At 38.5% G+C, this 27,006-nt stretch overlaps 1 protein-coding gene and 1 long non-coding RNA gene across 2 annotated transcripts in view; one reads left to right on the top strand and one right to left on the bottom strand.

Annotated features, from left to right (window-relative positions):
- LOC144628981 (CUB and sushi domain-containing protein 3-like) overlaps positions 1–27,006 on the bottom strand; it is a 732,439-nt gene that overhangs the window by 419,062 nt on the left and 286,371 nt on the right. The window lies entirely within an intron of this gene.
- On the top strand, positions 15,950–16,688 carry LOC144629274 (uncharacterized). Its single transcript, XR_013566343.1, has 2 exons — positions 15,950–16,337; positions 16,402–16,688. It is a non-coding gene; the product is annotated as an uncharacterized LOC144629274 (long non-coding RNA).

The raw sequence follows: 27,006 nt of genomic DNA on the forward strand, positions 1-27,006 counted from the left end.
AGGATCGCTCAAAAGAAGCGACCTGAAATAAAATTAGATGTTTTGGATAGTAATATAACAGGTACCTGAGATACTAAGGACGATCAAATGACATGCCTTGTTAAATGAAGTTTTCTCGGCACTTCATTTTCGTGATTAAAAAAACAAACGAAAGAGAGAAATTTACGTGTCGCAAAAAATAAATGTAGCGAACTTAAGATGACGCGAAAATTATTACTGACCGTTATTATTGTATCCATTATTACAATTAAAGACAGGATGAAGAGGGAAAGGGGGCTCTGAGAACGAAAATGGTTTAGATAGCCTTTTGTAAACATTATTGTGAAAGTTTGGTGAAATTCAACGGTACTTATTATGTACAATTTGAAATTCTCTCATACGTATCACTGTGTTTAAACGAGAGCTATGTTATTACATGCTCCGTTTTATTTTTGCGACTAATTTGCTTGTAAAATAATAAGAACAGTGGGCACTAATTTCAGTCCACAGACCACGTTTTTCATTTAAACTCTCAAGGGACTGTTTTTTTTTTCAAGGGAATATTTTAATCCCTCAAGGGAATACTTTTCGCTGTGGGTGATGGAAACCTCACTTAAAGAGAATAGGAATGCGTCAACACTTCCAATCCCGAAGTAATATCTCTTGAAAACGAGATAAATAAAGTTCACTAACCTTTTCTTGGTTGTGTTCTGTTTTTCCGATTTGATGGGTTTGTTATTTATGGAAAACAATTTCTCGATGGTTGCTCCGGCCTCAACAAAAGGAAAAATACAAGGCAGGCAATTTCGGTGGCCTGTGAAGACTACAGTCTATAGTTTTTTTTTCCATTCCCACGCGTCGTTTGTCATCTAGCCTTTTTCAAATTAAAGATAGGTATTTTTCAAAGATCTCTACCATTCATCGATTGAATCGCTTAGTTTTAACATGCTTATAAGCTTCTGCGAATCTTCATTGTCAGAGGATATTGGTCAGTGTGATTTTCTATTATCAATGTAGTCTTCAAAATGTTAGTCTTCATTGAAAGTCATTTAAAGAAGTATTTCTAACTCGTCATGCAATCCTCCCCGGTAACGAGAACAGCTGGTTATCAAGAAAATCAATCACTGAACTGATAACCTTTTTTTGGAGCAAAAAGGCAGTCAAACTTTAAGATCGGTTTTAACCTGTTGATTTAATTCATCGCAAGTCGCTTTCAATCCCATCATTTCCCCTACTCATACCTCATGCAAAAAAGTCGGTATCTCAAAGAGATATTTGATTTAACTCTGTTTAGCAAGTGTTTTCTTTAATTTCTTTTGTGAGCCTCGTAACAAGAAGTTATGTTATAATTCAAACGCGCGCGGCCCCTAAGTTTGAGTTCGAAGCTTTCATGGCGGCTTTTAGCAAAGATCATCTTTTTTGATGTTGTGCAGGAGATTTCTTTTTGCGCCTTATCAAGTTAGCGATCAAATTGTAGCGTGTCACAGAGGCAGTGAAGTCATCATAGGATTGAGACGTTTCAGAATGGTAAATTCAGCATCCAAAATCGCGTAAAACGTAGACGCTTTTAGCAACATGCACGTGAAATGCCGTGGATTTAATTTATCAAACTAAAACCCTGACTGTAAGTCTGAACGTTTTGTTTGTCTGAATTTGTTTTTTTTTTTATTTCCGTCTAAAGGTCTGCGTTTAGGTTTCAAGAGAATTAAAATATAAAAAAAAACGTTACTGTTTCGATCTCAGCGTGTTGTGTTTGTCGAAACATAAGCTTAAATATTGCCAAGTTGTCGGCCGGGAGGTCCAATTATAGAATGTAAAAATGAACAAATCGTGCAATTTTGTTTCAACGAGCTAGAAAAAATAAAAAAAAAAAATGGTAAAAATGACGATTGTCGGCAATACCTACTTGTATTTATGACGTTGCCATGGTAACGTCAAATATCATGGACACATGGTTGACATATCAAAATTTCCGAAAAGGATGGATGAACAGCTACTGAAAGTTTCAACATTGTAGAGTAAATTTCCTTTCCAAATTTGGAAAAAAAACCTTATGGGAGGGGGGCATCGATCCACCCCCTCCCCCACCCTGTACGTCCGAGGGTTACATACACACACACACACACACACACACACACACACACACACACACACACACACACACACACACACACACACACACACACACATATACATACATACATACATACATACATACATACATACATACATACATACATACATACATACATATACTTTATTTATACACGGTAAAAAACATCAGTTACAAAGATTAAAACACACTCACGTTTTAAAAAATCAGTACGGTGCTTAGGTAGAGCTAACTTATTTGCCTTGTCTCTAAGGTTATATTCTGTGCTGAATGGTTTAAATAGGTCTTGTAAGTACTCAGGAGCTTGTTTATTGATAGTATTAAACATTAGTTTCGCTTTATGCTTTTTCCTTCTGGTATAGAGGGTATCCCATCCTAGCTTTGCTCGTAAGGCGGTAGCACTAGAATAGAAATCCGACTTCGTAATGATCCTAATGGCGCGATTCTGTAACTTTTGTAATTTATCAGTTAGTTCATTGCTGAGACCATCCCACACAGGACAGCAATAGTCGAAATACGGTTCAATGAGAGCTCTATATAGCAAAATAGCTGTCTCTTCGCAAATGAATAGCCGCAGCCTTTTAAGAGCACCTATACCAGAGGAAACAACCCTAGCAATCTCATTGACATGTTTGGTCCATGACAAATGTTGGTCAATGTGGATTCCCAGGGATTTAGTGTGGCAGACTCTATTAATCTGTTGGCCTTCTATATGTATATTTATTGAATGGTCGGCGGTATTTGCAAGCCTCTGACGCGAGCCAATAAACATAACATAACATAACATAAGGGTTAACAGGGTTAAGGTCGCGCAGGACCCTTGCAATAATTATGTATGTATTCATTTAAAGCGTATGCACGTACTGCGAAGACTGAAGCCGACAACAAACGAATTATTCATGCAAATGTTTTCTTTAATTTCTTCGTACAAGTAATTACACGTTATTGTTCTCAGCTTTGTGCCCCGTGCGCTGAAACATAACGAATTATCATAATTAGATTCACAGCTTTAAATAAAGCACGCGTTATTGTAAACATTGACACAGAAGGTCATTTGAAGTCTCAAAACCTGCAAAGTATATAATCACTTAATTCGGTCAGCTGTTCTAGCTGAAAACTTGGACACTAAATCGCATAATCTGCAGTTAAACTTTAAAAAGCTTATACCATCACAAACGGTCATCTTTCAGTAAAAGGACAATCATGATGTAATTCCATAATTCCCTAATATCCTTGAGAAATGTAGAAATGTAGCAAATTAAAGCTTTACAATGTAGCACTCCGTAATGAAATTTGGCTAATAAATGAAGTAATGAGCAAGGGTCCTGCGCGACCTTAAATAGGCTTGTAAATAATAAAGATGGTAAATTTTAAGCTCGGTAAAAAATAATGAAGATGAAGTGTTCAACATGACTCGAGCATGGGACAAAGAAAAATTCTGAGTCCCAGACGGGAATCGAACCCATGGCCTCCCAGATACCGGTTGGGCGCTCATTACCATCTTTATTATTTACTACAAACTTGATGAATTCGACATTGCTGATCCTAGCAGTATGCAGGACAAGTGTCACTTATCAACCTAGTAAAATGGCCCAGCTCACAACGAGACTCTCGTAGCTCAGTTGGTTAGAGCGCCCAACCGGTATCTGGGAGGCCATGGGTTCGATTCCCGTCTGGGACTCAGAATGTTTCTTTGTCCCATGCTCGAGTCATGTTGAACACTTCATCTTCATTAAATAGGCTTCTTTCGATATAATAACCTTTCAAGAGAGGTATGTCTTTCTTCTCAGATGTAAATATCTTCTGAGAAAATGAATAAAGAGTAAATGTCGTCAATTTTTGACAGTTTTGTTTACAGACATAGTTGAGTTAAGTTTCTTTGGGTCAGCTCCGCTGATGAGATTGTCTTACGTTTGTTGTAAATTTTCTATTCGAGTGAAATGTAATTTATTCTAGCTAACTGAGTATTTCTTGCATAGTTGGCATTTGTCCTCGTTATCCGTTGTACGATATATATGTATTCTGGAACATTGCCCGTGTACTTGTAGTCTAGCTATTAAGAAACCAGCTGCCTATTCCTGATTCTTGTCTGCGTTGTATGATATTTAGTGTGAAAATGATTTGTTCTCGTTTCAATGCGGAGTGATCAGAGAACAAACGATGTTGTAAAGGTCGTGACTAACTGCTCACAAACCTCGAGCTTCAGAACTCCTGACTGATTACTGCAATATTTCTCAATCGACAGGTTAATGTTCTGGACCGACCGGGCATCGCCTCCAAAGATAGGGAGAGTCACTTTATCAGGCACTCAAGCTACTCCCATAGTTACCTCTAATCTTCATTGGCCGTCCAGTATTGATCTTGACAGACAAAACAGACTTGTCTTCTGGGTGGATGTGTGGTTGAACAGAGTAGAGTCAGTTGATTACTATGGCAACAACAGAAAGTTACTTTTTCGTGCTCATCAACAACCAATATTTTCTGAAGTAACTTTCCTGTCTTCTTATTTATTCGTATTTAATTGGGGTAATTCTAAAGATATTTACAAATTCAGCGCCACCAGTGCCAGTGCAGCAGCTGTGAGTAATTTTAGCTTCAGTCAGGAAATCTATGGACTTGTAGCGTATGACAGTTCCCGGCAGTTACCAGGTATACCCAAGAAAATTCTATCCTTCATCTTTGACTAGTTCTTTAAAATCTGCGAAATAATTTTTTTCGTTCAAGATTGGTGTAAACACTTCACGTGACTCTTTCAAAACTTACTGCTCAACTCATATATAAACCCAAAACAATATAAACCACGACATTGATATCCTTTTGTCTATGAAAATTTAGTATCAGAGAAGAAAACTGACGTTTGCGTTCCAAGTGAAATTAAGTGCAAACCATCAATGATAACCCCAATAAAGTATATATTTTCTGAAAGGTTATTGAATGAAGATTGTAATTTTGACTTTTGTTTTAATCATATAGCCCATAATAAGCATAATCAGTATTTTGTTTCCAATTTTGATGTTGCGCAACATTAGGTTTATTTGAGAACACGCTTACGTGAGCGCCTAAACTTTTATTTGAAATTTGATCTACACATATTGGTCTAAAAAACAATGTCTCAGATTTTTCTTTTATTGCTTCATTAATTTTTTATAATTTTGTTTTAACTTAAAAATAACGTTTTTAGGGCTTCTTCAAGTTTAAAAATTCACAAGAAAATGATGGAGCAAGAAGATAAAATCCTGAGACAGCGTTTTTTAGACTAACATATGTAGATCAGTTTCCACATAAAAGTTTAGGCGCTCACGTTAAACTGTTCTCAAATAAACCTAATGTTGCGCAACATCGTAATTGCAAAAATTTCTGACGTTGCTTATTATGGTCTATATGATTGAAACAAAATCCAAAACTACAATCTTTATTTAATAAGCTTTCAAAAAATATATACTTTATTGGGGTTACCATTGATGGTTTACACACAATTTCACTTGGAACCGGACGCCAATTTCCTTCCGTGATACCTTAAAAAAGGGTCACAATTAGTTTGAAACTTCACATCTAAAAGAATATGTCTGTAAATGTAGAAAAGGTGACTTGAGAGCTAACATGGAAACCGGAATAAAGTTTAACAAAAAATTAATAATATATTACGAGAAGTTCAGAAGACTAACTCGACTTCGTTCCCTGCGAATAAGCAGATATAAACAATACAATAAGTGGGAAACCATAATTAAAAGTATTGTGGTTTTTATGGGCTCTCTCGCCGCCTGTATTTTATCACACTTCTATTTTCAAAACTGAACGCCAGGACGCTTGTGTTACGTAAAAATAACGGAAGCTTCGCGTCAAAGTGAGAAGAGTTTTTTAAAGAGTCTTTGTATGTATGCCAATTAATGGTACTTTTGACCAAAGACTGTAACTAATTCCGTAACATTTAGTACTACTAACCCATTAAACTGTAGCATGTTAGCGGAAAACGGCCTTCTAAAAAACAACATAAAATTAATGTACATTGTGTACTTAAAATGAACGCTTTATAAATTCTTGTTGTCTTCTTACTTTGTTTTTGTTATTTCACGCTTTACACTGTAGTCTTCCCGTGCCCAGCGTTACCTGCACCGTCCAACGGAGCTAGACTTGGATGCTCAGGAAATGAAACAATGGCTTTTAATTCAGTCTGTCAGTTCTCGTGTAACAAAGGCTATATAGGGACCGGTTCTCAAGTAAGAAGATGTCAACACGATGGAACTTGGAGCGGGCAAGATTTCACTTGCCAAAGTACGATCTTTAACACTTTTGATAAATATAAATAAATAGTTAATTAATTATACTTCATTGTAGTTATTTTTAGCATATGATGATGTAAGAGCCATCTGTTGCATTTATCATTAAACCATCATCATCATCATCAACAACAACAACATCAACATTATTATTATATGCGAATTTGCAATATATGGCCGGTTTGGCGTTTAAACCTATATTTGCAGGCAAACTGTTTCCAAATGAATTGGACTTAAGACGTTCAACATGTCACAGTTTTTAAATACTACTATACTCGGTACTGCGCTATGTCAATTGATGCAAATGAAGAGGTAGAACTTTACCCCTGAGAATATAAAATTTTATTCGCAAAGAAAACATTTTATAAATATTTTAACAATGCTTTTTTAATTAGATTTTAGCGCTCCATGTAACCCTCCATGTCTTTTGGTTTCAACTGCAACGGGAATAATAGGTTTGGATTACAACAATGCCACGATTTATCCGATCGTCTCGAATTCAACAAGCTCTTTCGCGATAGATGTTCATTTCAGCCTGGGCTACATTTTTTGGGGTGACTCTTCAGGCAACATCAAACGAGCTAATATCGATGGATCAAATATGACAATACTTCATAAATACACTTGGTGTGGAGGACTGGCAGTGGAATGGACGTCGTCACAGTTGTACTGGACCGAGCGTAATAATACGATATCGGTATCAGACTTAGACGGCAATAACAGGCGTATTCTGGTGTATAGATTTTCATATTTCTATGAGATAACTGGAATTGTTCTCGATCCTTACCATGGGTAAGTTTACACCTAACACCAAGTTAGTTGGTGCCCTTTCACGTAAAAAAGGATGGCAAAAGGGACTTAGACAAACTCCTAATATATCAAGACAAAAGAAGTAATTTCCGTTGTATATAAGTGTGAGACAAGAAATTTCCCCGACGGTCGGATGCTCTAACCATGCACTGAGCTGCAGGGAAACTCTTGGCAAGAAAGGCGATTTCTCTTTTTTCACGTGACACGCGTTCAGCAAACTGCTATGATCGACAATAGACCTCTTTAGCTACGTATGGAAATTGCCCATAGTAGATCATGTGATGCTCCCCAGGGAATTGTTCCTTTGTCTTTCTGGAAATTATTCATTCATTTCCACGTGAATTTTTTTTGAATTTGAAAGAAATAATTCTCAAGGGTAACGTCACGTGGTCTACAATGGGACAAAAAACAGTGTGGCAGTGGCTGTTTTGAAATCTAGCCAATCAAAACAGCCGTTTTAAACTCACTTAAAGACAAAGACATTTTAAAACGTTTGATTTGAATGACCAAACAATTGACAAAGCAAGTCAAATCGACGTTTGGCCACTGTAGCATGAATGCTGCTTCTTAAAGCACAGACGTATGAAGTCAGTGACAGCCCTTTGTGTTGTTTACTCAGGAGACCCCAATCCCTCCCCCCGCTCTCTCTCTCTTCTTCACCCTCCCCAAGGCAGACGCACAGTTTTAAATTAACACGACGTTTTAAAGGTCGTGGTTAATTACTCTATAAGCTCAGACTTCTTGTTCCTGACTAGATGGCGCAAAATTTTTCATTCAACAGGTCAATGTTCTTGACGTACACTGGATCTACTCCCAAGATAGTGAGAGCCACTCTATCAGGCCCTGAAGCTGTCTCCATAGTTACCTCTAATCTTCAATGGCCTTTCGGTATTGACCTTGACAGACAAAACAGACTTGTCTTCTGGGTGGATGAAGCGTTGGGCAGAGTAGAGTCCGTTGATTACTATGGCAACAACAGAAAGTTACTTTTTCAGTTTAATCAACGACAATGGCCCGACTATTTCTCTTTTGGAGTAACTTTCCTCTCTTCTTTTTTATTCGTCTCTGATCGGGCTACTGATGGGATTTACAAATTCAACACCACCAGTGCCAATGGAACAGTTGTGGGTAATGTTAGCATCAGTCAAGAAATCAATGGGCTTGTAGCGTATGACAGTTCCCGACAGTTACCAGGTATACACCAGAAACTTCTCAAGTCGTGCCAAGCGAAGCGCGCCTGCCGGAATCCGTTAGTCAATTTCAAGAATACATAAATGCCGATCAAAGTTTGATTCAAAACTTAGTCTCCGATATCAGCCAACCGATTAAAGAAAGAGAATGAGAGAATTTGAATTTGTCGAACTATTTGTTGCATCTAATAAGCGTAAAAACGTCAAATTTCAAATAATCAATTCATTAATGTACTCTAGGGGGACACGGTTTACTTGGCACGACTATAGCCTTCAGTTTTGACAGTCCTTTAAAATCTACCAAATCTTTTGTCGTAAGCGACTGGTCTGAACACATGACGTGACTCTAAAAAACCTACTGCTTAACCCATTAAAAATTCGATTAACTCCAGTAATTTAAAACACAAAGGCGGCTAAGGAATTAATAATCGAAACCAGCATTAAGTTTATCAAAAGGGAATTTCTAGGAAGTTGTGAAGACCAACACAATTTCGTTTAGGAGGTATAAACAGATTTTCACAATATAGCTGAGAAAAAAAAAACAGTTTTTTTGTACAAATGATGCTACAAATGTCATTAATTTTGACATTATTCCACTTTTACTTAATTAGAGAGATCCCATTATTTAAAGTCTCTTAAGCGCCGCATTATTTAATTAACGCCATGAACCCTTGTTCGACGTATAAGTAACGTCATTTTCACGTCTAAGAAAGACGTATGCCAATTTTAGTGCTTTTAACTGGTCTGTGACTATTTCACTCCGTTAACTTTAGTACTAACTCACTAAACTCTAGGGGATAAGTGGATAACAGCCCTGTACGAAACCATCATAAAAGTGCATCGTGGACCAAAATTTGAAGGTTTTAAAGTTCTTTTTGTATTCTAACTTTCTAAGTTTATTATTTCACGCTTCACATTGCAGTGATCACGTGCCCAGCGTTACCTGCACCGTCCCACGGAGCTCGGCAAGGATGCTCAGGGAATGAAACGATGGTTTATAATGCAGTCTGTCAGTTCTCGTGTAATTATGGTTATATTGGGTCTGGTTCTCAAGTCAGAAGATGTCAACAAAATGGAACTTGGAGTGGACAAAATTTCACTTGCCAAAGTATTAACTCCAACACTTTCGATAAATATAAATAAATGATTAATAAATTGGAATTTGCAAGGGCATTTTCAAGCAAGCAGGGAAAGCGCAGTGATGAGAGTACTCGCTTCCAACCAATGTGGCCCGGACTCGATTCCCGGATCCGGGTCATATGTTGACCCAGTTTACGCGTTTGTTGTTGGTTGTCGTCCTTGCTCTGAGGGTTTTTCTCCAGGTTCGCGGTTGTTCTTACTCCGCAAAAACCAACAGTTCGTATTCCAACTGATTCGATCGGGAATTAACTTAAAAAAGTTAATTTATATTATTTTTCCACTGTTCTCAGGCCGAATTGGAATTTAGAAGTTTAATACGTCATAGTTTAATACTGATATACCTCGTTCATGTTTTTTTTTTTGTAAATTTATTAAGCGCCGTATGGTACAATATAATATAGTACTATTCAAAAACGTCTCATTTGGAAGGTTATACACTCAGATTCCGTTCTCAGGCTTGACTGTTTGAAACACAATGTCAGTGCATCATAGTTAACAGCGCCACTTATGCAAAATAGTCTAATCACATTTTGTTCAAGGATAAAAATCTGGAGTAAAAATTTGTAATGTTTAAGGGAGCCTCCGCTCTTACGATAAGTTGACGTTGAATTGTTGGAAATAATGCCAAATTTAAACAAGACAAGGGAAAAATAACATTTTATAGCCATTATGGCTTTTATCGCCATTTCTCGCGCGCCGCCATTTTAGATTTTATGACGTGTAATGGTTGTGTGAAACAATCGGCCATTTCCGAGTTACCCGTTGCCTCTGTTTCAAAACGAGTCTACGTGCGAAGCCATTCAAGTGAAAATGAGTTGGATTTAAACATGTAAAAATAAGCGAAATCAACCGACGTTTCGGTGTCTTCATGACGCCATTGTCAAGGTAAGTTTATAATGATTACGATCATTGTAATGGACCTGTAGGTGAAACTCGTTTTCATATGCATGAATGGTTTCCCACGTAGACTCGTTTTGAAACAGAGGGAAAGGGGAAATACCTTTTGGCCATAGTCTTTTTCATTTTTGGTTGCTATTAAATGTTATTTCTCCGTTGTCCTGTAAAATTTGAAATTTAGACATTATTTCAAACATTTCCACGTCAACTTATCATAAGTGTGAAGGTTCTCTTAAAGGCCTTTTGAATTTATACTTAAAATGCAATGTTTAAACGTTCTGCAGAAAATGTTTTTAGTTTAATTTATACTCTTTTGTAGTTGACAACTGCACCAGTTCTCCATGCTATAATAATGGTTCATGCATTTGGCTTCCTGGCGGTTTCAACTGTACCTGTCTGCCAGAATTCTATGGAGAAACCTGTGAGACATGTAAGTTAAAATAAAGTAAAATGTGTCTGCAATATTGTCAGTAACTTCTTATGCACGCTTGAAACTCGGACCTTTAACTGTTGGGCCAACTGCCTCTGGAGCCAAAACAAGCAATGTTAAGTTCATATAAAATTTACATTTAATGTAGCGCTCGCGCGGTTTTTTACTCAGTCCATTAGGCCCACTGACGCCCAACTTCGGTGCTTAAACAGCATTCATGCAACAGTGGCCCAATATCGATTTGGCATTTCCTAAAAATTAATGAAAATCATTTCATATCAATTGTTTGGTCACGTGACTTGATATTTTTGCAGCACAACATGGCGGATCAACATCAGAACTCCGTGAACTTCTACTACAAGCTGCGCATGCGCGCACTATGATTACAGCATTAATTCGTCAGAACATGCAGAGTTAAAATATTCTTCCGAATTTTTTTTAAATGATTATTTTGTAGTTGACAACTGCACCAGCTCTCCATGCCTCAATAATGGCACATGTACAAGGTACCCGGGTGGATATATCTGCACTTGTCGACCGGAATTCTACGGAGACAACTGTGAGAGTAAGTTGAAAGAAGGTGAAACAAGTTTGAATTTTTTTTTCTATTTTTGTTCTTAATTATAATAATAATATTAATTTTATTTAGCTCATATTAATGTATACAGATAGTTTGCGTATTCTTAATTAGCTGGAAAGAAGGTATTACAGCTGATATTTGAAGTCAAGTAAGTATTGAGCTGGGGAGCTAAATGAATCAGTAGGTTGTCTAGTTAGCTCCCCGTAATTAGGAACGTTTACAACTTAGAACATAACTTAACACCGTAGTCTCTTCTACGGGATATTTAACCCTATTCAGACCAGGGTGGGGGGGGGGGGTACTTTTGAGGCCCGCGCTGACTTTGAACGCTTATAACTTTTTCAAGATTCACCCAAACCCTGCCAAACTTTAGCTAAACTTGAGATTAGCTAAAATTTATCTGGAAATAATTTGGTAGGATTGGATGTTGTGTCAAGAACTTGATATCACCATGGCAACGGCATTTTGATAGGCGTGTTTTTCCAAATTTGTAATTTTCGTGTTCCTATTAATGAAAATTAACTTAAATGCAATTAATTTTCATCTTTTTACGGGTTTTAAGCAAAGTTTTATTGATTTTGTGCACTTTGCAGTAATTTTGGGTGGTTTTCTGGCATTTTGGAAAAATTTTGAAATCGATGGCGGATCCAAGATGGCGGGTGTTTTGACATTATGATGTAATTGTCACGTGATGTGACGTCATCATCCCACGTGACATATACCAAAAGAAAGATGTTTGGGCATACTATACATCCTATAAGTTTCATGGTGATTGCTTAATATTCTGGAAGTTTCATAGGGGGGAAGGGGGGCTTCCGAAGCCCCCACCCCCCCGGTCAGAGAAGGTCCAAAAAAGCCCGGTCTGAATAGGGTGAAATCAGGAAATGTGATTTGAGGAGAACACAATTCTAGGTGGAGTAGGTTATGATGTTAACTCTATAACAGCTCACTTTTGCCCTATTTTAGTGCCCCTACTTCCCTATGCCGATGCTTTTGAATTTAGTTTCTTATCGTGTCTTATGGTTTCGGTGTTAGTATCTTTCGGGTGACTATTCACATTATTTCGATTTTTTTACAGGGTAAATGCATTTTTACGGAATATATACTACTATATAGACTTGTACGTTACGGAGTCTTTAGAAACATCAAGCTGACGTTAGATAATAATTAAAGGATTTCTTCCACCTGGGTCAGAGGAAAGTAGACGAAAGACCCTTACAATTTCGTTCTTACTAGAAAAAGTATGCAAAGGGTTTTAGCATTTCAATCTATCAAATTGAAAACTGTTGATTTTGAGAAAAACCACTGCTGAAAAAAAAAAATGCGGATCCGCAACATTATTATTATTATTAACATCCGGAGGGTTTCAGTCTGTAAATGCCGGTATTTGCCTTCTACAATTATTTTTTTACTGGTATGTTTGTTGCCTCAGTTAATTTTGGGGAAAAGCCTCACGAGAAACCTTCTTTAACTCCACAGAGGCGATCTAAAGGCCTGGCCAAACGGAGACGCAAGTAGACGCAAGTCGAGAACTTGCGTCCACTTGAGTCTCCAATTTGGCCAGGACTCACGTTGACTTGCGATGACTTGCGTTTACTTTGGTCGAGATCAAATTAATTTGCACGCAAGTCAACGCAAGCTTTTCACCGTTTGTCCTTCCTCTACTTCAAGTACTAAATTACAGTGCGCGCGGTAGCATTGGAATGGCTTTTTTTGACAACTTGCGTGTACTTGCGTGTAAACTTGCGAGTCCGTTTGGCCACTCAACGCAAGTCTGTACGCAAGTTCAACTTCCGTCTACTTGCGTTACCGTTTGGCCAGGGCTTAAATGTATTTGTAGTTTCACAATTGCTTTTCAATACTTTTATTTATGTATTTACTGTCCTGTTTTTTTTTTTCTCATTTTCGTATTAATAAGACATCTCTTCTACCGCCATCGCAACTACTCGAACAGAAGGATCCAAGCAAAAGAGTGCCATAATTGCTGGAGCTTGTGTGGGTGGTGTTTTGTTCGTGGTTATAAATAGCTTTGGTCTTGTGTTCGCTTACAAGAAACGTGACAGGTGAGAAACACCGACCGCCAATGAGCATCATATATCGATTTATACTAGAGACGGATGATCCGTCTGGACTAACTTGCATTTTAATAAGGCGAGCATTTTTTTAGTTCGTCTAAAAATTCGTCTGTGTATAAATAAGGGCAAACAGACGGATCACCAGACGAACTATTTACCAAGTTCGTCTTGGCAGACGAATTACGCAGATAGTTCATCTGGAGCGATGATCCGTCTGTTTGCCCGCATTTATATACAGACGAATTATCGGACGAACTAATAAATGCTCACCTAATTAAAATGCAAGTTTGACCAGACGGATCATCCTTCTCTAGCCAATCGAACCATTGAATTCGTTGAATCCAATCCAAACCGCTATTAAGCGACCATCTGTTAAGCGGTCACTTCTTCAATTCTCGGAAATCGCGCCCCATATTCATGGCTTCACTTATACAGAAAAAAAAGAATCTGCATTTTCTCAAGTTAGGCTAAACAGGTTCCTACATAAATGGTAATTAGGGCACTGAAATTTCAGTAGGCAATTTAGGTTCTTAATAGGTTCTTATTCTCTGAAGAAAAATTTACATTGTTGTTTAAGGAGTTTTAGGTAGTATTCGAGCTTTACTTTACATCTATATTTTTGTGATTGTATCAGTGATATTTTATGATTTTTAACATTGGCATTTACATTGCAACTGGAGAGATAAGGCTCCTAGATGTCTCCAAAGAGGATCCAGAATGTATATTTATCATATTTCCCTAAAAGCATAAAAGTTAATAAGAACCTATTTTCAAATTTTAGGTTAAAGAGGTTCTTATATATAAAGAGGGTATCAAACTGGCAAATTGTAGCCTAATAGATTCTTACAAATTAGGTTCTTACTCGCGGGTTTTTACTGTATATGAGGGTTTCCGCTTCCTTGCCGTATTCCAGGTTACTGACCGTTAATACACTTTCCTTTTTCCTCTAAAGATTCTTTAACCGCAGTTCCAGGAAGTTGACCGACGACCCAAAAAGTTACAACAACGATGCTTACGTTGCCAATGCTTCCAACATAACTACTGGAGAACAAGCCACTGACGTGGAAAATTTTGAATTTTATGCCTTGTGAATAGACCATTTTCGTATCGGCATTGGACTCGAAATAGCTTGCAACGGAGGCTAATGCAGGGGGAATATCATTAAAAAGAGCTTCATGTTATTTGCATTTGAAAAGATTAACCGCGTTAAATTATTATTAGCCTCCATTGCAACTGATTGCAAGCTAGTTCAAGTGCAATACCGAGATTACGAAAATGGCCTATTGGAGTTGCAGAATTATTAATTATCTACTTCACCATATGTCTTGCATTAGTATATACTAAAACATTTACAGAGGATAGCGTTGTTGGCTCAAACATGGGATATCCTTTGCTATTCATCTCCGAGCAAATTCGCTTGCGAAAACTGTCATCATTGACAGGAACAAATGAGATAAAAGTAATCCTTTTTCGGTTATATTATCTCACTGTTTTAGTATATACTAAAACAACTTTTTTGCTCCTCAGTGTCGGTGGTTAGTGGTGGATTTTAACTTCGCCGTTTTGCGGATCGTTAAATATCCACCACTAGCCACCTTTGCTTCGGTGAATAGTTGTTAAATACATTAAATGTGTATTAACTCCATTTTTGACCTGACCAAAAGATGCTTAACATCAGCGCTCAAAGCTTTAAGGGGGTCCTTCTTAACTACAGATCTTTAATCGTTGGCAGGAATAAATGAGTCAAAAATAATTATTTTTGGTTATTTCATTTCACTGTTTCAGTATATACTAAAACAACTATTCACCTCAGTGTCGGTGTCCATGTGGATATTTAAGCAAATTTATATGTAATATAAATGCCAATTTACATGTAATATAAATTAAAGTTAATGTGACAACCATGAAAGGAGTTCAGAGAAGTCATAAGATCACTCTATTCAAATATGCTGATCTGTCACGCAATATGCTGCAAGACTATCACTCTTGCGTTACATTCAAAGGTCAAATTCACTTCTAGAGTGTGATGCGCTATTCGGGCTGGCCAATCACATCGCCCCCTTTTCTATTATGTCAATCAAGGTCATGCGGTTTTATCTAAACTTGAGTAGTTTTACTTCAAATTCTCTGAGCTCCCTAGAAGAGTTTTCACAATAAATCCCACCCACCCAACCCTCTTTGGTTCTCTTTTAGCTTAGTATTTGTAAAAATGTAGGCAATGTTCTAGTTCTGCGCACATATCCGGCTATGTTGAGGGTGTTTATATTATTATTATTATTATTATTATTATTATTATTATTATTATTATTATTATTATTATTATTATTATTATTATTATTATTATTATTTTTAAACGTTAGCCATAGCTGATGGACTAAAGAAGCAAGCACGCATTTATAGACATTATTATAATAATTATTATTCCCATTTTGTATGCTAACTTACGTTTAGAGCTGATGGACTTAAGCAGCATGCCTGCTTACAGAAACATTGTTTTTTATATTGTTACCATTTTGTATGCTAGCTCAGGCTTAGAGCATTTGGACTTGAGCAATGTGTCTGCTTTTGAGATATTGATATACATGTAACCGTTAGCTTTAGTGTCGAGCTGGCATATACTAACTCGACCATTCTGTTATTCGATTACTGTCTCTTCTGAACTTCTTCAATAGCTTTAGACCATCTTAAATAAGCATTGTCTTTTCTTATAGTTAATAAACCACGGGAGGGGGTGAAGTGCTCTGTACCATTCTCCCTTTTGCCCCATAGCCTCACAGGGTCAGCTTTCCCCTTATAGTGGGGCCCCCCAGTGTTGCTGTTGTTGGTTGTTGTGATTGTTCCCAAGGGTCCTAGAGATTAGGACCCCAGGTTCTTGGGAACCAGGGCATGTGGTTGTGTTTGTTCTCAAAGGTCCTAGAGATTAGGACCCCAGGTTCTTGGGAACGTTCCCAAGGGTCCTAGAGATTAGGACCCCAGGTTCTTGGGAACCAGGGAATGTGGTTGTGTTTGTTCCCAAGGGTCCTAGAGATTAGGACCCCAGGTTCTTGGGAACTAGGGCTTCCTGAAAGGAAGGGGAGGATTCCAGTCTCTCGTTGCCAACCAACTAACCTGTGATACATGTACCCTGCATGATTCCTATTGATGATTCTGATTGGCAACTCGAGCACTTCATCCCTTACCCCTTTTCTCCCACTGAACTTGTTGTCTTGTTTTGATTTCATGGGTTGGGAACATTAATCCCACCTTAGTTAATTCGAATAGTTTTTAAATATACTACATTTACTTCACAGTATATAACTATATGTAATTCTCAATTTAACTGAATCAGGGCTGTTTAAAAAAGTGGAAGGTGAACGTTCCCGGCGCGCATGAGAAGTTTCTAGAAGGGAATGCATGTCTTTCAATGTAAGGGTACGGGTAGCGTATTTAAGAGTAAGGTAAAGTATGTATTTTAGAGTAGGGGAAACGGTAGTGAACTTTAGAGTAACAGTGAGCGTGTGTTTCCGACTAAGGATAAGGGTGGTGTATTTAAGAATCAGGTTAAGGATGTATTTCACAGCAGGTAGTTTTTTTTCGAGTAGGGGTAAGCATGTATTTCAAAGAAAAGGTAAAGGTAGTTAATTATCGAGTTGGGGTAAGCATGTATTTCAGAGTGTGTAAGGTAATTTAAGGTAACTTTCATTAGAGTCGTAAGGGTAATGTATTTACAGTAAGGGTAAGCATTTTTATTTTACTTTTTCGATGATATTTTTCTCTGCTTAAAAAATAAAGCACAAAAACGGCCTAGAGTCATAGGTTTTAGTTTGTTTTCTTCTGTGCTCGTTAGTCGGTTCCCTCGTACAGTCATAAATGCAGTTGCTGTCGTGGGATAGTATTTGGGTTATACTAGATCAGTAACTTTTCCGAAGTTTCTTCGTACCACGCGTGCGCTCCCGGTGGATTTATAAGTGTCGCGTAACGAAAGTGATTTCCTATTGGTTATTTAAGTAGAGGACATAACGAAGAGGCATGTCACAGCGACATGTAGCAGCGAAAAAAATATTGTATGGCTCACATTGAGTTGATAGTAGCAGGGAAAATAGTATACCGTAAATGACCTTATAAACGCCCGGGGCATCTATATCTTCCAAGTCAATGCATTGCAAGCTAAATTTATGTTTTACTATCATAACCAATTATTGCCCCCGATGTTTCTCAATTTGTTTTCTACTAGTAGTCAAATACACAGTTATGACACAAGAATAGCCAAGTGTTATCGACCACATAACTGTCGTACAAATCTAAAGCAGTTTGCAATACTTTTCCAGGGTCCTAAAATTTATTTGGAATTCTCTACCAGAATCGATCACTGGTTCGAGTAGCTTCTCTTCTTTTAAGAAAAAAATGATCAATTTTCTAATAAAATGAGTCTGAAATTGGCCTAGCTGCACATTCACAGCGAAATTACTAACTCATCACTAACCCGAGATGGCCTCCCCCATAAGCCTTGTGGTTTCTTGGAGGTCTCCTCGCCCTATCTATTTAAGTTATTTTGTACGTTTTAATTTCTAAAGTGGCAAATAAAATGATGATGATGATGATGATGATGATGATGATGATGATGATGATGATGGTGAGGGACCCTTAAGCGGGTCGTCAACTAGATTAGAGGCGGTTTTTTTGAGATGGGGCGTCGATTAGATCATTTATGGTATCCTTGCTACATTTTTTTATGTGCGCATATTGCGATTTTGTCGCTGTTACACGTTCGTGTCCCTGTCACAGAGGGCTTTTCTTTGGGGTATTGCTACTCCCTGTTGAGGAAATGTTAGTCCATTGCCAGTTACACTGTCCCCCTCTCCCCGCATTTTGACCGATTTCCCGTTTAAAGTGTCTTGTCCAGAGGAGTTCAGTTAAAACTCATCAATAAAACACGTCTTACCTCTTTGAAATGCATTCCCTCGTATATTTTCCTATTTAGCACCTCATCTACGAAACTAAATGCACTCATATGCGAAGGGTTATTGCTTCAAAAGACAATTTTTGAAAACCGGTGCGATTTTTCCGAGCGCCATTTTTTTAACTATCGACCGCTGACTGTTACGGCCGTGGTCTCTAAGGGCGCCGTTCTTCGTGCCTCGATCGGAAAGGGAAGCTTTGCGATGACGTTCGGTTGGGCCCCGAGACGAAGTCACCGCTGGAACGCTCCGTTGGACGAAGGCCACGGTAGCAACAGTCAGCGGTCGATACTTTTCAAAATAATGGCGCTCGGAACGATCGCACCGGTTTTGTTGACATCTGGAGCATTAGACCGTCGCAAATGAGTGCGTTTTGTTTCGTTGTGGATGAGGTGCTTTATGGAAAATTATACGCAGGAATGCATTTCAAAGAGGTAAGGGGTGCTTTACTGATTAGTTCTAACTGAACCTCTATCTCTGCTCGCTGCGAATTTTGTCGCTGCGATATGTCTCCCCGTGTGTAGGCAAATTTAAGGAGTAATGCTGTAATAATATACGTTGCTGTGCAATAGAACTCTTTAGCTACGTATGTAAATTGCCCATTTCAGATCATGTGATACCCTCCAGAGAGTTGTTCTTTTGTCTATCTGGAAATTATTCATTCATTTCCACGTGAATTTATTTGAAATTGAAAGAAATAAATCTCAAGGGTAACATCACGTGGTCCGAGATGGGACAACAAACAAACGAAGCTAAAGAGGTCTATTGATCAAGTAACTTTATTTATGCAAATCCTGACTCCTTGTCCATTGTATTCGGAAACTTTAGGCGTGTTTACTTGCAACATACGCGTATGGCCGTCGCATATGCCCTTTGAAATTTTTTATTGTTTTGAACGAAAAAATAAAACAATAAAACAATTCCAACGAGCAGATGCGACGGCCATACGCGTATGTTGCAAATAAGTCCACCCTTTATTTACAATATTTGTCTCATTAGCGTAAGCACTTTACGTTGCCCACCACTTAAAGAGTGGCCCTGCATAAATTGAACCTTTAAAGCCGATTTCAGGGTTTAGCGAATACTTGCAACATACGCGTATGGCCGTCGCATATGCCCTTTGAAATTTTTTATTGTTTTGAACGAAAAAATAAAACAATAAAAAAATTCCAACGAGCAGATGCGACGGCCATACGCGTATGTTGCAAATAAGTCCACCCTTTATTTACAATATTTGTCTCATTAGCGTAAGCACTTTACGTTGCCCACCACTAAAAGAGTGGCCCTGCATAAATTGAACCTTTAAAGCCGATTTCAGGGTTTAGAGAATAGCATACTATTCGCGACAGTCCCTTTCACGCTCGCTAATAAGAGATGGAGATATGCTCCCGCGCTTTGGTAAGTTGGAAGCGGAAATGGAAAGGGTGAGGGAGGGTGGGAAAAGAAAAAGCACGGTAGCATAGAGAGGCAAGCGCGAAAGGAATAAACAACAGGTCTCGGCTACAACAGCCCGGATTCTTACGCGAACTGGGCCGAAATGAGATGCAGGGCTCTTATTTATACTCGCTCTTGTAAGGGACTGGCGCGAATAGCATACTATTCGCGACAGTCCCTTTCACGCTCGCTAATAAGAGATGGAGATATGCTCCTGCGCCCAGAAGTCTGCGCATAACATGGCCCAAAACCAGATGACCCAAGACATCGCCAATACTCAAACCCATGGCCCAAAACTCAAACCAGAAAAATCCTACCCAGCAACCCATAACTGAAGACGAAAGGCTAGCAAGACACGAACCAATCTAGCTGACAAGGTCTAACTAGGTTCCAGGGGGGCTAAGGCTGAGCACTTTTTCAGACAAACAAAGCATACAACAACTGAGGCTAGACTGCCTTCCCTTGGGCGGCAGAACTTGAAGTACTGAAAATCCAGGATAAATAAGATGGCATAGGACAAAATGATTTAGCGCTGGAAATACACGAGAGAACCCACCCAAGGGATGGCAGCCTGAGCGTCAGTAATCCGACTAGGGCATTAGACACCCTTTCAGGCTACCATGGGAAGAAAAGGAAAAGAAAAATGGCCCGGGACAGGACGTGCAGTTATCTAAGCAAAAGTTCGCTATCCCCGGCCTAAAGCCGAGCACTTTTCCACAAAGACAAATCATAAAGCAACTGAGGACAGACTGCCTTCCCTTGGGCGGCAGAACTAGAGATACAGAAAATCCAGGATAAATGTACATGGCATAGGACAAAAATATTTGGCACTGGAAATGCACGAGAGAACCCACCCAAGGGATGGCAGCCTGAGCGTCAGTAATCCGACTAGGGCATTAGACACCCTTTCAGGCTACCATGGGAAGAAAGGAAAAGAAAAATTGCCCGGGACAATAGGACAGTAAAATCGAAACGTGTAAAAAAGGTGAACTTTGCTGTCGAGAAAACCCAAACAGATATGCCAAAGCAAAACATGTAAAACAATACGGTGGCGAAAAGAAAAAACAAAAGAAGCTGCGAAGTGGCTGGCAAACAAAAGAAAGCTAACGATATGACACCAAATTAGATGCAAATGACGCAAAATAGAAAACATGACAGGGAAACAACAAAATAAAGCAATAATTAGGGCAATAAACGAGGGGAGAAAATGGGAACCATGTAAATCCAATCCAGACTAGAAAGCTACAAAATCTTCAAGCGTGCAAACTCAAAACTTGGAATTTGGGACACTGAACTGAACTCCACCAACCTATGTCGGGAGGCGAGACACGCACAAAGAAACCACATTGAAAAAACTCACGCAATGAAATTAAAAAATGGGCGCCTAGGGAATAGCACTACCCAAACACGAAATTTGAAAGGCAAAGTATGCATAACAAAACATCAAAAAGCAATACAGCCAAATAAAAGCACTTCACAAAACCAGTTGTTTGTGAGGCAAACAACACGAAACGTAAGTTTCACCGGAAGGAAGGAAACAAACCAGTGTACAAATTAAAGGGAAGCTAAAGGGGTGGAAAGCACTATGCAAACCCGAAGTTTGCACTGCAAAGTACGCAACAAAAAACCTCACAGTTACAAGTACAAATAAAGCATAAAAGCGTACAATTCCACAGGGGCCAAGGAAAGCACAGCACAAACCCGGTGTTTACGAGGCGAAGCACGCTGACTAAACAAATTAAAGGCGTGCAAAGGAAAGCACTGCACAAACCCGATGTTTGTGAGGCGAAGCACACTAACATAACAAATATTCGTGTGCAAAAGGGGGGGAAAGCACTGCACAAACCCGATGTTTGCGAGGCAAAGCACACCAACAAAACAAATAAACTTGTGCAAAAGGGACCGAAGCACTGCACAAACTTGATGTTTGCGAGGCGAAGCACACCAACATAACAGATAAACGTGTGCAAAAATGAAGGAAAGCACTGCACAAACCCGATGTTTGCGAGGCGAAGCACACTAACATAACAAAATAAACGTGTGCAAAAGGAAAGCACTGCACAAACCCGATGTTTGCGAGGCGAAGCACACCAACATAACAGATAAACGTGTGCAAAAATGAAGGAAAGCACTGCACAAACCCGATGTTTGCGAGGCGAAGCACACTAACATAACAAAATAAACGTGTGCAAAAGGAAAGCACTGCACAAACCCGATGTTTGCGAGGCGAAGCACACCAACATAGCAGATAAACGTGTGCAAAAATGAAGGAAAGCACTGCACAAACCCGATGTTTGCGAGGCGAAGCACACTAACATAACAAAATAAACGTGTGCAAAAGGAAAGCACTGCACAAACCCGATGTTTGCGAGGCGAAGCACACTGACATAACAAATAAACCGAATAAACGTGTGCAAAATGTGTTGGGAGCCGACCGACGGGAAAAGCACTTCACAAACCCGGAGTTTGCGAGACGAAGCACGCATAAAATAAACATTCACAACAGTGCAAGCGTGCAAACTTTAAGCGAGGGAACCGAGGAAAAAGCGCTGCACAAACGAGAGCTAACTAGGGAACACGTGGTATTAAAAACAAGCCAGTAAATGACGAAAACAGATAAATACACGACGCTACTTTACCAGATAGTGCCGGACTTGGGACTGAATAGCTGCAGAAGTGAAAAGGCGTCGCAGAAATGCTTAAACTTGAAAGACAGCGGCCAAAACGGAGTTTAACATTTGCTTTACAACACATCAGGTAACAGAAGCGAAGGATTCTTACGCGAACTGGGCCGAAATGAGATGCAGGGCTCTTATTTATACTCGCTCTTGTAAGGGACTGGCGCGAATAGCGAGTATTTTTCGACATGCTACGTAATCAGGCCTTAGTCTAAAATTTAAGCACAACCGAGGTCTTTACAGTCAAATTTTCGTGATGATCGATAATGGATTTTTTTTATCATCATACTAAGGTAAAGAATATCAAGTAGAACGAGAGTGAACGATAAATCAACCGTTTTGCTTTTTTACGCCATGCAAACGAAGCGGCTCGATTCTACCCGATGTCACGGACGAAAACCGATCGAGTTAGGAAAAAAAAATTGAGTTATTCCGTAAACTGGGAACCATGCAAGGTGAACACACTTCTTTAACCATTGGCATGATTTGAGGTCTGCAGTTGTTAGTAATTTGTGAGTCGTTTCTTCTGCGAATAACCTGAAAATATGATAGTTAGAGAGTTTTTACAGTCAGTTTAGCTGTTTGCATGGCATGTCGAAAGAAGGTATCTATGCACTAACCACTGAAAACGGCGGTAAAATTAAAAACCGCGCATTTGCTAAAGTTTAATAACACTATTGCACAAGTTGTATTTTCTTTTCTTATTACACGACACAAGGTGCTCTGGTTGTGAAATAATTTTCTAGAAATGATGTGCCAACTTGGTCGTGAAACTGTCGTGATCAGAAAACAGTACTCCGAACAGCAATTTATCGTACATGTAATTTTATGCCACTTTTGATATTTCGAAATGTTGATTTCACAAACCAGTTTGCGTATCCCTTGAAGGATGAGAAATAAGGATTCCACAGTATAAACCTTTACATAAGATAAACAGTTTTTGTTAACAAAGCCCCAATCTAAGTTATATATTTAATGCAATAATCAGCTCTTACGTACTTCAACAAGATAATTTTCGGCAGTTAAATAAATTGAACACAAGTAATGTCCAACAACTTTGCAAATACTGCAATAAAACCAACTGCAGTGTACAATCACATAAAGTTAACCCGACGAAAGCATTCCTTAGCCATTCAAGAGAAAAAATCAGTCTTGAAGCTTTCATGATCAGGGCCGGGTTGTTCGAAAGACGACTAACGCTAACCCAGGATTAAAAGTCGATCACGATTTTAATTTCTCTTGTTTTAAAGGGTTTTCCATAGCTAATGTTTTGTTAAGTTTGAGATTGGTCCACGCCAAAACTGGGGGACAGAAAATATCAACAGAAAAACTCAACGAAGTGTTATAAAATCGAAATCAAATTTCACGCTAATCCTGGATTAGCTTAATCGTGCTTTGAACAACTGGGCCCAGGGGAGCAGGGATGTCGTAGTGGTGAGAGCGCTCGTCTCCCACAATGTGGCCCGGGTTCGATTCCGGCCCCGTGCCATACGTGGGTTGAATTTGTTGTTGGTTCTCGCCTTGCTCCGAGGGTTTTTCTCCGGGTACTCCGGTTTCCCTCCCTCCACTAACACCAACATTTTCTAAATTTCAATTCGACCTGGAATGGGGACCCGCATGCAAACCAGCTAGAGCTGATGTGACTTCATCTCTAAATATAGTTATTAATTTATTTAATTTTTTTTTAAAAGGTTCCGTCAGATATAAGAAAAATTAATGATAGAATACATGCAGAATATGCGAATATGTACCAGCTGTTTTACCTGCGTTATGTTCAATGTTTAACAAAATATCAAAGCAAGAATTCCTTGATAAATATTTAGGCATTGTAACTGTATTGTACGTAATTTTGGGATGCATCATAAAGCCGTTTCAATTTTCACACTGTCAGTTTTGCCCAAGTATTCTCTAATTTAAAGCACCTTTGTTTCAATAGCTTTTTCAAAGGGACACTATCCTGCAGAAATAGCAATAATTCACTCAGCCTATCACGTAATATCGCCAAATGATACCAAATGTACAGCTTTGTTGGATAAGACAAAGTTCACGATTTCAAGGATTGAAATGGATAACAGTTTAAGAAATATGAATTATTGACGGGATGTCAAGAAATCAAACTTGCCATTTTCGTGACAGTTTGACCGTTCTAGCCGTTATTGCGTCTGTTTAGCTCATATTTCTTTGCTTCTATCACTTTTAGCGATGATTTCTTTCAATTTTAAAATAATAAAGTAACTTTAAACCAAGCTCCTGGCCATAATCATGAACACGATATTTCAGCCGGCAGGGCAGTGTCCTTTAAAGCTTTGAGGTCTGTCAGCATTGGGTCAGGTCAACAATGGAACGAGTACACATAATGTATTGTAAGATATCATAAACCCATGTGTATCTGAATATATATGGTTAAGTGGATCTGCAACTTCAATCCACCGAAGGCAAAAAATTGGCGACTGGTAAATTTACCCATAATTCTTAGCGCACAAAAAAAAACCTAAAAAAGCTTATTAAAATACACATAAATGCTCTAAAAGCTTCCAAACGGGCATATGCAATGTTGTTAGTTCACGGACAAAATTCGAAAAAAAAAAATAAATGGATTTCTGTGTTCGTGTTGCCTGTGTTAGGTACCGGCGAAAGGTATTATGGTAAAATGTACAGTCGCCATTTTTTTTTTTCTGACGATAGATTCATATATAGGGCGTACAATTCAAAATTTTTCATTTCAGCGTCTTGTTTTTCAGTTCTGATAACGAAAGTATTGCTGAAGTGACATCGTTGTTCCAACTATTAGGTTCGGTCGACTTCTTGAACATCAGTTAAAGGTATATAATGGATCTAAAGGGAAGAAACGAAAGCGTTTTAAAGGTCAATATGACTGTCTCCGAGGAAAACAATAAATTTTACATTGAGATTCTCGAGGAAAAAAATAATTTGCTTCCCATTTTTATTAGTAGTTGCTATATTAGAGCACTGAAATAGTTAACAAGCGTCTTTGGCTACGGATGGCTAGGAGGGAAATGGATTACAACTTGAAAAATTGAGGCTTAACTATTCAAGTTGTTTCCGCGCGCCTTCAAAAAATTGATATTTGTAGCCGAAATTTGATATCTAACCACAAAAAAGGTTTATTTTTCTTTAGATTGTTTAAAGATTTTTTTTATGGGTTAAGTTGCCCACCACTAACTTCAGAACAATTAAGACCAAAAATCCCCGTGACGTAGCTTCTTTAAATAAATGGATAACACTTGTTTTCGTTCGGTGTTACCTACCTGTCACGTCTCTTGCAAGCGAACACAACAACAATGATAGTGATAGCCAGAAATAAAACACCGCCCAAACAAGCTCCTATGAAAATAGCAAGCGTTGGTTTGGATCCTTCTGTTTCCGTAGTTGCGATGCTGGTGGAAGAGATGTCTTGTTAATATGAAAAAAAAAAGAAAAAAAGGACAGTAAATAAAGTAATACTATTGACAAACAAATTAAACACGAAACTAAAAATGCGTTTCGAACTTGCCGTGTTGTAAAAGAGGGTTTCTCGTAAGGCTTTTCCCAAAAATTAAGGCAAAGAATATTTCTGTGAAAGTTGATTGCATGAGGCGAACACAGTTAAAATCTTGTTATCTGGTTAATTCTCAGATATTGTGGATTCTGCATTTCTTTCTTGACATCAATGGTTTCCAATTTTATAAACTGAAATGCTCAATACCTTATTGCATTCTTTTAGGGAAAAAAGCAAATCTGAAAGAAAAGGGGGTCATATCCACTTTCCATTGATCCCCGTGAAAGAAATCCTCATGACTCCGCAAATATTCATCGTAAAAGTCAATATAGCAATATCTCGTCAGTAAAAAAGCACTTACTTTGTAATAAAAATTGAAGTTATGCGGATAGTCGCCCGCCCGAAAATACTTACGCCCTACCCAACAAGAAACTAAATTCTCAAACAGCGACTTGGGGAAGTAGGAGCACAAAAAATTTATAGGGCAGATTGTAAGTTTAGAAAGACTTGATACAACTTGGTTTTGCTTCTACCCCCAGATAGACATACAGTTTTGTATTGAACTATGATCATACTTTGGCAAATAAAATCTTGTCCACTCCAAGTTCCATTGTGTTGACATCTCCTTACTTGAGAACCAGACCCTATATAGCCATTATTACACGAGAACTGACAGACTGTATCATAATACATTGTTGCATTCCCTGGGCATCCAAGTCTTCTTCCACTGGACGGTGCAGGTAACACTGGGCACATGACAACTGACAAACCAAAACAAAGCCATCCTGTCAGAAATTCTATTTACAAAAATGGGAACCTCAAATGGAGAACAGCTAAATGACGTTTTAACTACGTTTCCAGTTTAGATTCGCATGTGGGAATTGTGTTATTCCACATCCGAAGGTGTCTGTTACCATTGACAACGTACGTGACTGCTGACTAGAAGAAACGTACGTGACAGTTTACG

Source organism: Oculina patagonica, chromosome 10 (assembly GCF_052425735.1).
Source record: "Oculina patagonica isolate OP01 chromosome 10, crgOcupat, whole genome shotgun sequence".
In the NCBI taxonomy this organism is placed as follows: Eukaryota; Metazoa; Cnidaria; class Anthozoa; order Scleractinia; family Oculinidae; genus Oculina; species Oculina patagonica.